The 15116-nt window shown below is 37.0% G+C and overlaps 1 protein-coding gene across 10 annotated transcripts in view; it reads left to right on the forward strand.

Moving 5' to 3' along the window:
- The window catches only part of ANKRD28 (ankyrin repeat domain 28), a 191803-nt gene that overhangs the window by 47074 nt on the left and 129613 nt on the right, over nt 1-15116 (forward strand). The gene's annotated exons all lie outside the window — the stretch shown is intronic.

Genomic DNA, 15116 nt, shown 5'->3' on the forward strand with positions numbered 1-15116 from the left:
AAATTCAAACCAAAGGTTTGAAACCTTTAGTAATTTATTACTGAATTACCTTTGGTTTAGATGTATGCATCCTTTTGCTCATAGCTCATTCTGTTACATGTTAAATGATTGTGGTGCACACTTTAAACATTAACAGCCATTCAGTAATCACTGGGGAACCTCAATTATTTGAGTGACTCCTATGTTTTCATGAAAGTAGTTTTTAAAAAATCTCATAACCTCCAGGTGTGTTGGACTGCAGGCACTAGTGAAGGTAGGATAAGCTTGTTTGATATCATTGGTGGTATTTGTTAGGCTTCTTATTTCAGATTCAAACATATTGAAGTATTTTTTAGAGTATAAAAGGAGAAAATTATGGCCCAGTAATTGATTTTTTTGCCATTACCAAGGTGCAACATGCTGTACTTTTTGTTAAATATCTTATGATCCCAAGCAGTAATACCATTTGATATCAAGTAGACTTGATGTAAAGTTGTTTCAGAACAAAGAATCACCCTTACTGGGTTTCTGTAATAATTTGTTTTTAGTTTTATTAAAGTTTTGGGGTTTTGTTTTTTGTTTTTTCCTTTGCAACGAGGTCTCACTGTTGCCCAGACTGGAGTGCAGTGGCATGTGATAAGGGCTGACTGCAGGCTCAACCTGCTGGGCTCAAGGGATCCTCTCACCTCAGCCTCTTGAGTAGCTGGGACTACAGGTGCATGCCACCATGCCCGATTAATTTTGTAGTTTTAGTAGAGATGGGGTTTCAGTATGTTGCCCAGACTGGTCTTGAACCCCTGGGCTCAAAAGTGAACTGCTCACCTCAGCCTCCCAAAATTATATTAAACTTTGTAATTTAAAAAAAAAAAAAAAAGGTGATTAAAAAGCTGTTATGTTGGAAACTGAAGATTTTATTCATCTGTTTTCTGATAGGATAGGAGTAGATTTATTGGGAACACACTGTTTACCTGATGTTTTTCCTTCAAATTGGAGGTAAATATGGTCACGTTCAAGATTCATGTTCCCTTTAGAAATTCTGAATTCTTTATGAAATATCTGATTGTGAATCTTTACCTGGCCCTTTTCAGGAAGGTCTAGATTACCTACCAATGATCACCTTTTTAAAAAGTACATAGAATGACTTATTTGTTGTTCTGTGGAATGGTTGTTGGTAGCTAGAGTTCCACTGGAAATTCACCCCCTCACACACTTTTATAAACCATTTTCTAGCCTGTGACTTAATAAAGGCTTTCGATGAATTTTAACAATGCCCCTCTCCTAATTCTGTTCCCAACCAAGCATTTGGATAATTGGTAGGCAAGACAGAAAAACAACAACAAAATGCCAACTTAATATAGTAAGGTTTGATTAAGAAAATGGCAACAAATAGGAGATACCCTCAATATTATATAGCCAGTTTACCTTTTCTTTCCTGGAATGTGTGTGGGAGAAAAGGCAGAGTCACAAATCATTTAGCTAATATGGCTTTTAATAACTGTATAAATTGTAATTATCATCTTTTACCACTGGATGGTGCTTTTGCATTGGTTACTGCAAACCCTTTCTAAATCTACATAAGGGCACCATTTGAAAATTCATTTAAAAAACAGTGAAATTGGCCGGGCGTGGTGGCTCACGCCTGTAATCCCAGCACTTTGGGAGGCCGAGGTGGGCGGATCACAAGGTCAGGAGATCGAGACCATGGTGAAACCCCGTCTCTACTAAAAATAGAAAAAATTAGCCGGGCGCAGGGGCGGGCGCCTGTAGTCCCAGCTACTCGGGAGGCTGAGGCAGGAGAATGGCGTGAACCCGGGAGGCGGAGCTTGCAGTGAGCCGAGATTGCGCCACTGCACTCCAGCCTGGGTGACAGAGCGAGACTCCATCTCAAAAAAAAAAAAAAAAAAAAAAAAAAAAAAAACAGTGAAATTAAGATAGTGGTATAGTTTCCCATATCAGCCTCCTGAGTAGCTGGGACTACAGGTGTACACCACTGTGCCCAGCTCTATGATGCCATCTTTACTTATCAACTTAGAAACATTTTATTGTTGTTTTGTTTTTGTTTTTGTTTTGCCAGAGTCTCACTTTGTTGCCCAGGCTGGAGTGCAGTGGCACAATCTCAGCTCACTGCAACCTCAGCCTCCTGGGTTCAAGCGATTCTCCCACCTCAGCCTCCTGAGCAGCTGGGACTGTAGGTGCTCACAACCACGCCTGGCTAATTTTTCTATTTTTAGTAAAGATGGGGTTTTGCTGTGTTGGCCAGACTGGTCTTGAACTCCTGACCTGAAGTTATCCACCCACCTCGACCTCCCAAAGTGCTGGGATTACAGGCATGAGCCACTGTACCTGGCTTAGAAACATTTTAAATGTATTAATTTTTTAGGTGGTACTATCATTTACATGGCATCTATAGAAAACCACAGTTTCTTAATTTATAAGGTTGAAATAGAGATTTTAAAAAAATTGTCCCTGGCCAGGCGCAGTGGCTCACGCCTGTAATCCCAGCACTTTGGTAGGCTGAGGTGGGCGGATCATGAGGTCAAGAGATCAAGACCATCCTGGCCAACGTGGTGAAACCCCGTCTCTACCAAAAATACAGAAATTAGCTGGGCGTGGTCGCGTGCGCCTATAGTCTCAGCTACTTGGGAGGCTGAGGCAGGAGAGTCGCTTGAACCCGGGAGGCGAAGGTGGCAGTGAGCTGAGATTGTGCCACTGCATTCCAACCTGGGCAACAGAGCAAGACTATCTCAAAATAAAGAAAAATTGTCCCTGGTAATTATTTTGTCTTTTCTCCTATCTAGTAGCTGCTCAAACTCCTTTCACTGAAGCCCTTTTATTTCACAAATACTACTTTCAAATTCTACTTTTTAAGCTACCAAATGACTTTTTGTTAGGGACCCTACTTAAATGAGTTGAGTACTTAAGTCTATAGAGTTTATTTGTGATTGTAACAGATTATGGAGGTCTTAATTCAAGGAAATAATCTCATCTAATAAAGCATTCTCTTATTCTTTTAAAGATCAAAATAAAACAGACTCTAGAATAACAGTGTCCCTTAACAACTTACTCTGAGACCTTGTTTCTCCAGTCTGGTGTGCTATTATTTCCTTTTCTGTTCTTTGTAGGGCTATTTAGGTAAAAATAAAGTCATAAAAACAAGCATCTTAAACTACCTTTTTCTGTAGTCTGCTCATTTGCTATTTTATAGCTTTCGAGTTATGAATTTAGAGGGGATTGTAGCTCAGCAAGTTTAAAGTCACTCAGTAGGTTTGGTTTGCCTTTGAGGCTCAGGCTCACGGGAGTTATGGGGTAAATGACTTTGGCTGTGCAGGTTTGCTTCTTGGCAGTGAGTCTTCACATAGGTAGTGTTCAAGTTTTGGTCTTAACTCTTAGAATGTGAACTTTGTCATGTGACCGCTCTAGGCCTTATTTTTCTTACCTATAAAGTCGTGATTTTCTTTAGCAAATAAGGATCATGGCTAAGGACAATGTTACTTAGGGAAAAAAAAAAGAAAAAAGGAGAGAACAAATTACTCATAATTCTGCCACTGACCTAACTCATCTAGTGTTGATGCTAAAAATGAAAAAGAAAAAAACCTCTTCAATTTAACATAATTAAGATTATTTTGTATATACTGCAGTGTTGTATTCCATATAACATTTTTTAGTATATCCCATGTTTTAGAAATTCTTTAAAGATTTTATTTTTAAATATTAGATAGTTTCACTGTGTGATATATATATTTTAAATCATTTTGTTGTTCAACATTTAAATTTTCAATCTTTTGTTGCAAATAATGCTTCACTGAAATCTTGATATGTAAATTTTTATAGGCCTCATATTATTTTCTTATGTCTCAATTCCTGCAAGCAGAAATGCTAGCTTAAAGTTTGAAAGACTTATCGATGATATTGATGGCTGTTGGCAGGTTTTTCTTTTCTCCCAGAGAAGTTGTCCCAGTTTACTGTTTAACCATCCTACATGGCCTCTGGTTTAAACTAATTGTGATAGCCTACTAACTGTTTTCTCTGCCTTTAGTATCACCTTATTTTTAGATAATCCTGACACTGTATCCACAGTGAGTTCTTTAAGATACAAGTCTTATTTTATAATTTTTTGGCTTGAAATTTTATAGGTTAAAGTGTATTTACTTTGTGTCATTCAACACCCTTCATGATCTTGCTGCTGTCTAATTTTCCACCTTATTTTATGCAAACCTACTATACATTTTGTGGATGAGGAGGTGGGAGGGGGATGTGCTAGGCAGAGGAAGCAGCATATGCAAGGGCATAGCTGCATAAAGTGGCATGCTATATTTGAATCGCAACAAGCACATTGGTATATGTGAAAGTTAAAGGCAGGGTGGTAGAAGTCTTTAGTATAGCATACTCAAACAAAATTTAGTTGACTAAATAAAAGTAGACAACATTTTATCTATGATTTAGAAACGTTAACTGGCGGTATAGAGAATTGTTAATCAGGACTTTTGGTTACAAATGACAGAAATCCAACTCAAATTGGCTTAAATGCAAAAGTATTTCTACTGGCCAGGCAAGCAGAGCTATCCAAGATTTGGTGACAGTGGGTTTCCCATCCTCCCCCATTCTTTCATTCCTCCTATGAGCAGTTTTTGCTTACTGGGATTGTGTCCTCATAATCCCAAAAGAAAAGAGAGTATTTTTCCCTGATAGCCTTGGCAGGAAAGTGAAGTCCTGAGGAAGACATTGTCTAGTTTCAGTCATGTGCTCTTTCCTGGACTAGACATGTTGGTAGGGGTGAGTAGTACTCTGGTCAGGCTTGGGTTTCTTGTATGTCTGAGGACCAGAGGCTCTCCTTAAAGGAAAGGATTTGTGTGAAGTACCTGTGTCTGCTACAAGGATGTATAGAACTAGAAGGAGAGTCAACATTTGAGAGACTAGTTAGGAGGTAGTTATGATAGCTTAGGTGAGGACTGAAGTGAGTTTGAATTAGGTCACTCTGAAGAAAGAGTTTAGGAAGACTTTATGTAAAATGCATAGAACTTGGTGACTGACAAAGTGGGAGATGAAGTAAGGGAAGGCTACTGTGTGGGTTGGGCTACTTTGTACATGGTGATGCCGTTACTATTAATCAACGTGGGAATTCAGAAAAAGAACACTTTGGGGAAGTGGACTACAGATGATAAGTAGAATTTTGACATGAGATTGTCCAAAAAGAGATTAAAAGGAGCTGAGGGAAAAACAACAACAACAAAAAAAACAGTATTTTAAACTATGGGTAGAAGAAAAACCAAGTGAAAGGGACCAGAAAAGCTGGAAATATTATGGAAGCAACAAGAAGAGAGGTTATTAAAGGTCATTGCTGCCCAGTATTGTAGAGTAGTTGAGAATAATGATGATTTTGTAATAAATTATCATTGGTGACCTTGGAGCAATTACATTTGATTGGTGGAAAGCTAGATTGCAGTGGGTTGAAACAATTAAAAATAAACAGAAAAAGGAGTGGTAGCTTCGTAAGGAGTCAGGAAGGCCTATCTTTCTATAGGCCAAAATAAAGGAACAGAAGGTTAAACCAAAGCTATGTAAGAAAGGAATCAGAATTGAAAAAGTAAGGTCTATTAGAAGATAGAGTCTTGAATGAACCTTTTCCTCTACAACTGCAAGGTCTTCCCATTAGACTGCAAAGTCATGAATATTTGACACCTGAAGTGTAAGAAGTACTTAATAAATGAAAGATGACTTGAATAAATGAAAGATCATAGAGGAAAAGTTGAAAATACAAATATGTTTGGAGATAAAGCAGAGGGAAGTTGATAGGATTCATCTTTGTTTTCTTTTTTCCTCTCTGAGGTAGAAAGCCAGGGTATAAGGCCTCTCCAACTTAACCTTAAAGCATTGCTGTGAGGAACCAATGGGAGGATCGATGTGAAACATTCTTAAACTGGAAGGTATCAGTCAAATGGAAGGAAGTAATACTTCATTTCTGGCATCTTAATTTTGAATAGGACTTCAAATCAGTTGATATTTGGTTCTCACCAGCTCAAAAACCCTATTTGTTTCCTTAACAACTGCTAATTTAACTTCATTTAGATGTGTGATGTGTGGGAAGAGCTAACCTTTGGAGACAGATGGGTCTGGGTTAGAATCCAGTTTTCCCTACTGCTTAGCCTTGTGATTTCCAGTATTTAATTTCTCCAACTCAGATTTTTATCTGTGAAATTGGGATTAAAAACTAGTTTGCAAGCATGTTGTTAGAATTAAGTGAATGTACACATAGTAGCTATTCAAGTTACCTGGGATGTTCATCCCTGCCCCATGTGAGTAGCCAACCTTGTTATGCCTTCAGACTAAAAAATGCCAGATAAAAGTATTATCTTATATTGAAACATTTCATCTTCCTGTTGGTTATTATTCATCCATTTAGCTTTTTATCTCTAAAACTGTGTAATTGTCTTCACAGTGACAGTACTTCAAATATTTTAAAGTTTTCATGTTCTCCCTGATTCCTTTTCAAACATATCTTCAGCTTTATCAACCCTTTATGACATGGTTTCTAGATTATGCATTATACTGGCTGCCCTTCTTGAATGTATTCTAGTTTCATTACTCTAGTGGTAGTCTGCCCAGTGTCTAGTGATTAGCCTTGCTTTTCATAGAGAAGGAAGATGAGGTTAATAGGAAACGTTTTGGAGATAAAACTGTCATTTTAACAGGTCAAAATTAAGGTGTATTTTACTATTTCATTCTCAAGTATTCTGTTTTCTTATGTTTGACATTTTTCTTGTATGTCCATGGCGTTTATAAAATGATTTCCTTCAGTGTTTTAAGGTGAACTACTGATGATTTTTTTCCATTTAAAAATATCTTTAGAGCCTGCAAAATGTCTTCCTGTACAAGTGTGTTGTGATTAATTCATAATGGTGGGAAAATTAAACTACTGTAAGAAAACGTCAAGGTTGAATTTTTCTATGTAATACATAGCATACTGTTGGTTGTCTACTGACTGGCAATTACCCTCTTTCTTCTGGCGTGCTTACCAACCCAGTTTTGTTTGTATGTCCACGTCTATCCCACATCACTTGGGGAAATCCTGAATATTGTAAGCTAATCAGGGTAATCCTATTTGCCTAGTAGTGATTCGTTTGGGAAGGGACATGTGATCAAAGCCTGGTCCTTTGCATTTCAGGGAAAGTCAGCTTGTGGGGCTTCTAGGAGTCTTCCTCATACCTGAAAAGGGAGACACAGAAGGATATTCCCACTTCTACTGCATGACAATATGTGTTAATAGGATCCCATGAAGTATAACAATTAACATGTGACTATGAAGGGAGTTATCCTAAGGTTCTTGCTGAGTGTGACAGAAGGAAAAGCTGAAAGGAACCTAAGTCATATGTGATGGCACTGGATAACTGAATCAATCACCCTAAAGCCACCTTATTTTAATTCTTGATGTTTGTGATGATAATCCCTTTGTTTAAGCCAGTTGAGAGTAATATGTTATTTTATAAATTATTTTTGGTTTAGGATAGCCCTAATATTAACAAATGTATTTAATATTCTATTACATAGAACATAGACACTGGTGGAAGGCCCATTAAGATGTCATGATGAGGCTGGGTGCGGTGGCTCACGCCTGTGGTCCCGGCACTTTGGGAGGCTGAAGTGGGTGGATCACGAGGTCAGGAGATCGAGACCATCCTGGCTAACACGGTGAAACCCCATCTCTACTAAAAATACAAAAAATTGGCTGGGCGTTGTGGTGGGCGCCTGTAGTCCCAGCTACTGGGGAGGCTGAGGCAGGAGAATGGCATAGCCCGGAGGGAGGAGCTTGCAGTGAGCCAAGATTGCACCACCGCACTCCAGCCTGGGCAACGAAATGAGACTCCGTCTCAAAAAAAAAAAAGATGTCATAATGAGCTGGACGTGGTGGATCATGCCTGTAATCCTAACACTTTGGGAGTCTGAGGTGGACGGATCACCTGAGGTCAGCAGTTCAAGAGCAGTCTGGCCAAAATGGTGAAACCATGTCTTGACTAAAAATACAAAAATTAGCTGGGTGTGGTGGTGTGCGCCTGTAATCCCAGCTAATTGGGAGGCTGAGGCAGGAGAATCACTTGAACCTGGGAGGTGGAGGTTGCAGTGAGCCAAGATCGTGCCACTGCACTCCAGCCTGGTTGAGAGTGTGAGGCTCTGACTCAAAAAAAAAAAAAAAAAAGATGTGATGATGGCAGTAGTGGTGGTATTGTCGTGAGCATAGCTGCCTTCTAAGAGGTGATGATGAGTGTCTAATTTTAAGATCAACTATATTGGGTTGAAAGTTTTATAAGTAGTCTTACAAAACAATGTTCTAAATATAAAACACAGACACACACACAAAAATTCTACGATAGAATAACTGATAGCAGATTTAACAACCTAGTTAGGAATGGGCTAATTATCTTCCCATTTAAGAAGTTCAGAATTGTCTACAGCTAAAGGAATTGACATTGTTTTACTCTGAATTAACATTGTTACAAGCATGGCTTTTTAAAAGTTTATCAAAAGCACGAAAATTTATGTATAAAAGAAACTCCACACCTGAAACACATTAGAAACATACCTTCCTTCTTTCAACAATAGAAGTTGCTTTGTAATATTACAGCACTCTTTGATAAAAGGAACTAAAACTATTTGAGTCATAACTTGAATTTAAAAATAGCTATGGTCAGTATTTTTGTCTCCACTCCAATATGGTTCAGAAAGACATGAATCTTTTTTTTTTTAGTATTTCTCAAATCATAGCCACTTTGAAACGGAAGTGATGTATATAGTTGGGTTCAGTTTGTTTGTGAAATAACGAATGTACACTTCAGATACTGATCTTACTGTACTTTTGGGAATTCTTTGGACATCTCACATAGTTATTGCTTATAAAGGTAAACATTGTGTAACCATAGCAACTTATTTTTAAACTGAAAATTTTCTCCCTTCAGCTTTTAAAGTGCAGTAACTTCATACTACATTTACTCTGGTGTCACCACATTGTAAAAACCAGAATGAATTGCACATAATCTTTCCTCAGTCTTTTTTAAAGAAGGGCAAAATTCAGCCTGTTTAAAATAAAAATTTTACACTCAACTGATTTTAATATGAGGGCTAAGTTGTCTTTGATACAGCTGCTGAACAATAATTAACTTTCCAAATAATAATGTAGTTAGATTTCAGAGAATGTGTTTATCCTTGGCCTGATAGAACATAAGTCATATGTCAGAGATACTACTCATCACATATCTTAGCTAAAAATTTTACTAATCAGATTGACAGGGATATTTTATATCACAACTTTGAAAAAAGACCTCTAAAATGATGAGTCCTTTTCCTTAATTTCTGACTGCTTCTCAAGGTAATCAAAATTATGAAGAAAATAACCTAACTTGTAAAAACATTACTTAAATGCAGTACTACATACTTGCTAACAGAGTAGTTTTACTCCCTTTCTTCCTTAGTTTTGGCATATTAGGTGTATTCTAGAAAACTAACCTGTGTTCATTTGGCCTGTTAAATGTTTTACTTACATTCTTTTGGAAGCAAGTAATTCTCTTAAGGCTGAAATCTAAAAATAGTCATCTAAATATTGATTTAAACCTTAAGTTCATATGTGTAACTCTTGAATCTACACTTAGAAAAGTCAGTGAAACTCTGTTTTCATAAGTACGTGGTACGTAAGTACATGTGTGTTGGGAGGAGGAAAGAGCAAAATCAGCATTCTTCTAGTCCCCCATTATAGTGTTAAAATGTTACTTCTCTGCCTATCTCTAAAAACCTTCCTTTCTTTGAGACACCTACCATTTGGCTAGGTGATCCTTCTGTTTCTTGTTGCTATCATCTGTGAAATCTCATTCCCCAGTTCTACATCTGTATCATGTTTGTCTGTCATCTAGGTAATTTCATTTCTTTGTAGATGACATTTTGAACATACTTAACTATTTAACAACCTCCACACCAGCAGTCATCTGTACTTGGCTGTAACCACCTCCACTTGGCTCTAACCACTACAATGACCACATCCTACAATTTGTCTCATCTGCTGTAATTACCTTTGCTTCTGTATGTTTGTTCTTATCTGTCCTAGACACCATGAGCCAGGAGCCATTGCTTTTAACTGCTCAACACTCACTCATACTCAGTTTTAACAACTAGATATTATAAATGATAGTTTAAAATCTTCAGCCATTTTCTGAAAAATGTGATAGAGTTTTTATATGGAATGTTCTAACTAACAGACCATTGATTTCTTTGAGAAAACACCCTTCCTATAAATTAAAGGAGGAGCAAAATAATGAGGTTTGTGGAGAGTTTTATTAAAATATCCCTTTTTTTAGAGAATGGACAGTTAGAAGGTATCTGTATATGTCAATTATAATTAATAACTTCATATGCTACGCTTTTTCCTGTGATGGACTTGGTGGCAGGGTATAGTCTATATCTCAGCCTTCAGTGTATACTGTCTTTTACTGTCTTTTGTGTCCTTATCTTGTACTGGTTAGATTTTTACATGTATGACATAATACCCTATTTAAGTTGCATAAGGAGTTTGAAGGTGGTATATGATACCTTATAATTCCTTTGGCATAGTATGTATAGTAGAGATATGAATGTTTAATATTTGTTGAATCAGTGCTGTGGTCTTTTTGGTGAGTGTTTTAAAAAGGTATTCTTGCCAAAAGATTTTTAGATAATTTCAGTGTACTGGACTGAGTAGAATTGAGCCAGATCTCACTATTCTTTATGAATTTTTTTATATTCACCTAGTTGTAGGCAACATTTCATTTCGAAGTCATGAGGGTAGATGCTAAGATATGGGCTCTGTATTAAGTTTAAAACAGACTTTGACAACATGAAATGGACCTTAGATATTGATGTAACAAGTCGCATTCTTCATTGTATAAATTTGGAAACTAAAAAAGTCCCAAATTGCTCAAACTCCATAAGCAGTGGTTGCTTAAGTCCAAAACCTGGGAGGTTTGTGGTTATCATCTTTTCCATCACCCTTATATCCAGTCTGTTAACATGTCTTATAAATCCTATTTCTAAAATATATTTCTTTCTTTTTTTTAAGATGGAGTCTCACTCTGTCGCCAGGCTGGAGTGCAGTGGTGCGATCTCAGCTCACTACAGCCTCCGCCTCCCAGGTTCAAGTGATTCTCCTGCCTCAGCCTCCTGAGTAGCTGGGATTACAGGCACACACCACCACGCCTGGCTAATTTTTGTATTTTTAATAGAGATGGGGTTTCACCATGTTAATCAGGCTGGTCTCAAACTCCCGACCTCGTGATCTGCCCACCTTGGCCTCCCAAAGTGCTGGGATTACAGGCATGAACCACTGTGCCCAGCCTCTAAAATATATTTCTATCTCTCCATCTATATGGTCATGTCCTAATTCAGATCATCCACTCTGTTGGATTACTGCAGTAGTCTCCTAACTAGTCCTTTGGCTTCCATTCTTCTGCCCCTTTAATCCATTCTTCATATCAAAGCCACATAATGTTTTTAAAGCAAAAGCAAAAGCAAATCATGACTTCCTTAATAAAAATTTTAATGAGTTCTCAATTAATAAAAAATACAAACTTTATAACTTAGTTTACAAGGCCTCTCTATCACATGACCATACCCACTTCTCCAACTGCGTATGATATTGTCCCTCATGATTGCTTGCCCAGCCACATGGGCCACCCGTTAGTTCCTTGTCTTTCAGACATTTTTTTAATTCGAGAATTTATCACAGTTGGAATCATATGGTATTTATTTGTGTGTATGGTTCATTAGAACAAGGATTGACTATTCATAATTTTGTTTTCTCAGCTTGGCACAAAGACTGGCACATAGTAGATGAATACATACTAGGTGAATGGATGGGGCAGATGAGTGATTGGCTGACTAAATGTTTCTGAGCCTCTGTTTCCCATTTAGAGATTTGATAACAGTACCCCATCAAAATGGTGGCTGAAGATCGTTGAGAATATTTGTGGTAACTGTTTCCACCTCTTTCTCCTCTAATTGTCCTTAGCTTATCCAGGAAAATATGAATTATTTTCCAGCAGATTTCTGGTTATTGTTTCTAGTACAATATGTTACAGCTCAAGTTTCTAACTCATTTATTGAAAATTTAAGCAGCTACATTGTACTGGAGTATGGATGTTGGAAGAACAGGGCTGGAAGGATATATGCCCACTCATAGATAATTAAAGGAAGAGTAAGATTATCATTTAGAGTTAGGCTCAGCTCCAAGTACCAGAGATGCAAAATTACAGTTTCTTAAACAAGGCAAGACTTTTTATTTCTGTCTAACATAAAAGTCAGAAACTAGACAGTCCAAGGCTTGTATGGCAGTTGTGTTTGGCAAAGTCCTCAAAGATCCAGCTCCCTTCTAGCGTTGTTGTTTCACTACCCTAGACTATGGTCCTTGTTTGGTTTAAGATAGTGGCCAATCATCTTTGTTCCAGGAAGCAAGCTGAATGTGCTAGTTGATCTTTAAGAAAGTTTTCTGGAAGGCACACAACACCTGTACTTAAAATTTTTGTCAGACTTTTTCATGTGACTCCTAGCTACAAGAGAACTGAGAAATGTGGTCTTTATTATGTGAGGCTCTGTACTTACCTAAAGCTGGAATGGAAGCCTGGAGGAATGGACACAAAATACAGATCTTTTCAGAAAACACATGTAATATTAATATGTGCTAACAATCTGCAGTGTACAGTACTACTAATATTGGAAGGGTTAACAATTTATTACTTATTAGCAGTGTAACATACCAGTGGGATCAAACCACTTGAGATCGTCAAATAATATTGGTTATTAGCCATTTTGGCATTATGACTACATAAAAATTAAATAAGTGGCCTGGATTATAAATATGTTACCTGCAGAGAGTTAAATCTGATCTATTATGAGGATTTTGAGTTGTGTTTTAAATATTTAGTGACTTTCTTACAGTGGCTCTAATAATCATATAGATAATTGCATAGATTCTGGCCTGTATAGCCTGGAAAGCAGCTATTCCTTGATTTCTCACCCCTCACCCTCTACCTCATTTTCTTTTAACTCTATTGATAAGACTTTTTTTTCCTAAAGTATATGGATAGATGAGGCATAGCTCAAGAAGATTGGTGAGGATTCTTGATCTGCCAGAAATGTTTTCTGAAACATTGTTTGAACCCACTTCCAGACCAGGTTGTTACTTGGCACAGAGTAGTCAGTTAATATACCCTGGTATTCTATTCTGTGATAATATGGAGTTCACAGATGTGTAAGATAAAAGGTGAGGTTTAGGTTGGATCTTGATGCAGAAAGGAAAAATCATTTGTGTCAGAAAAAAAAAAAAAGAAATTCTGGCATAACAATTAGGAATCCAAAAATTATCTTCCAGTGATTTAATGTTTTTATAATCAGTAAAAAGGTTTAAGCCAGCTTTACCATTATGTGATTCTATTAATAGTAGGAGTAAGCTCTTGATAGGATACATTTTAGTATAAAGAATAGAAGGATTATAAAGCTGTCAGAGTTGAACTTGTTAGCTTATTAAAAACTTAATTTAAGGCCTAAAAAATAAGTACCAAAGAAAACAACCACATCCCCTTGATATTTCTCTAAGTGGAAAAAGTTGAACTTAGTTTGCACAATCTTTATCAGTCATTTTTTTTTTTATCAGAAGTACTTCTCTGTTTTGAATTTCTTAAATATTCACTTGTCTCCTTTTCCTGTAAGATGTGAGTTCCTTGAGGGTAGGAGCCTGTCTTATTCAATAGAAGACACAAAACTACTGCTAATTTAAATAATTTAAAAACTGACATATTTCTCTGTGTATTTTTTATTTGCTTTTGATTTTATAATATACCTGGGCTAGTACTTCCTATCCTTTTTCCCAAAGGAATTTTACAGTCCCTAAACTGTAAAATCTAGTGAAGGTAGAAGAATGGAAGAACCTGGTAGTCTTTCTCGCCTAAGTTTACTGCTCCCTCTCCCCAGTTAACACTTAGTATGTGCTTGTCTAGTTACTAGCGTCTCAAACGACCTTTCAGCAGACTCTCAAGAGACCACTGAAATGTTTGGGGACCTAGCAACTGAATGGGATCTCTAGACTTTAGTCTGAATTACCTCATTTGTACTGGGTCGAGGGGAGGAGGAGTTTAATAGCCTTTGATCCACTCACTGGCTTCACAAGAGATATCATTCAGCTATCCCAAATATCCATAACAATAAGGTTATCTTGTTTAGATTTCACAACACTATGAAGTAAATTCTGTTAATGTCATTTAATAGATGTTAAAATGAACACAGAGAGGTTACTAAATGAGTAGCCCAGGATCCCAGAATTAGGTTAGCGGGAAGCCTGGATTAGAACTTCAGACAATTTGACTACAAAATAGCCTACATTCTCAAGCACCATACTATTACTCTATTTCTCCTAGATAAAAATCTCTACAGGTTATTATTTTTCTTATGTAAGTGTCAAGAAATTTAGGCTCAGGGAATTTAAGTAGTTTGCCCAAGGACACAGCTAGGAAATGATGGAATCAGAATTGAACTTCAGGTGGAATGACTCCTGAGCCCTTAGTTTTAACCATCACCCCGTACCTTTGTGTTGTATCCCATCAGCTTCTGAAATTTTAATTGTTCACTTATTAAAGATATGAAACTCACTTTGTTGCACCTTAATGCCTCCTATATTTTCTGGTTAAAATATATGTATACCAACACACTCCCACTATTCTTGTTTATAAATCTCCCACCCTTCCAGAGTCTTGTGATGTTAGAATTCATTTCAGTGGAATTATTTATAGGTGGAAGGAAACAATATGTGTGTAACACAGTCCCTACCTTCAAGGAGTTTGCTTTCTGGTTGGAAAAGACCTAAGTATGGAGGTTGACGTAAAACAAGAAACAGGATATACCTGCTTAAGTCTAAGTAGGTGAACTGAGGTACTAGATACTTTGGAACAAGTTAAGATTGTTAAGATAAAAAGAGATTTTGCTTTGGGGGCCTGAGAACCCTGAAGATGAAATATAGGATATTATTACTATAGTTGTTTCGCTTTCAGGTATTTCAAATATTAAGGTATTTTTGATTCAGCTATGTGGAGATGAATAACATAATTTATGTTTAATATTTACATACCTTTAAT

This window comes from Macaca fascicularis, chromosome 2 (genome assembly GCF_037993035.2).
Source record: "Macaca fascicularis isolate 582-1 chromosome 2, T2T-MFA8v1.1".
In the NCBI taxonomy this organism is placed as follows: domain Eukaryota; kingdom Metazoa; phylum Chordata; class Mammalia; order Primates; family Cercopithecidae; genus Macaca; species Macaca fascicularis.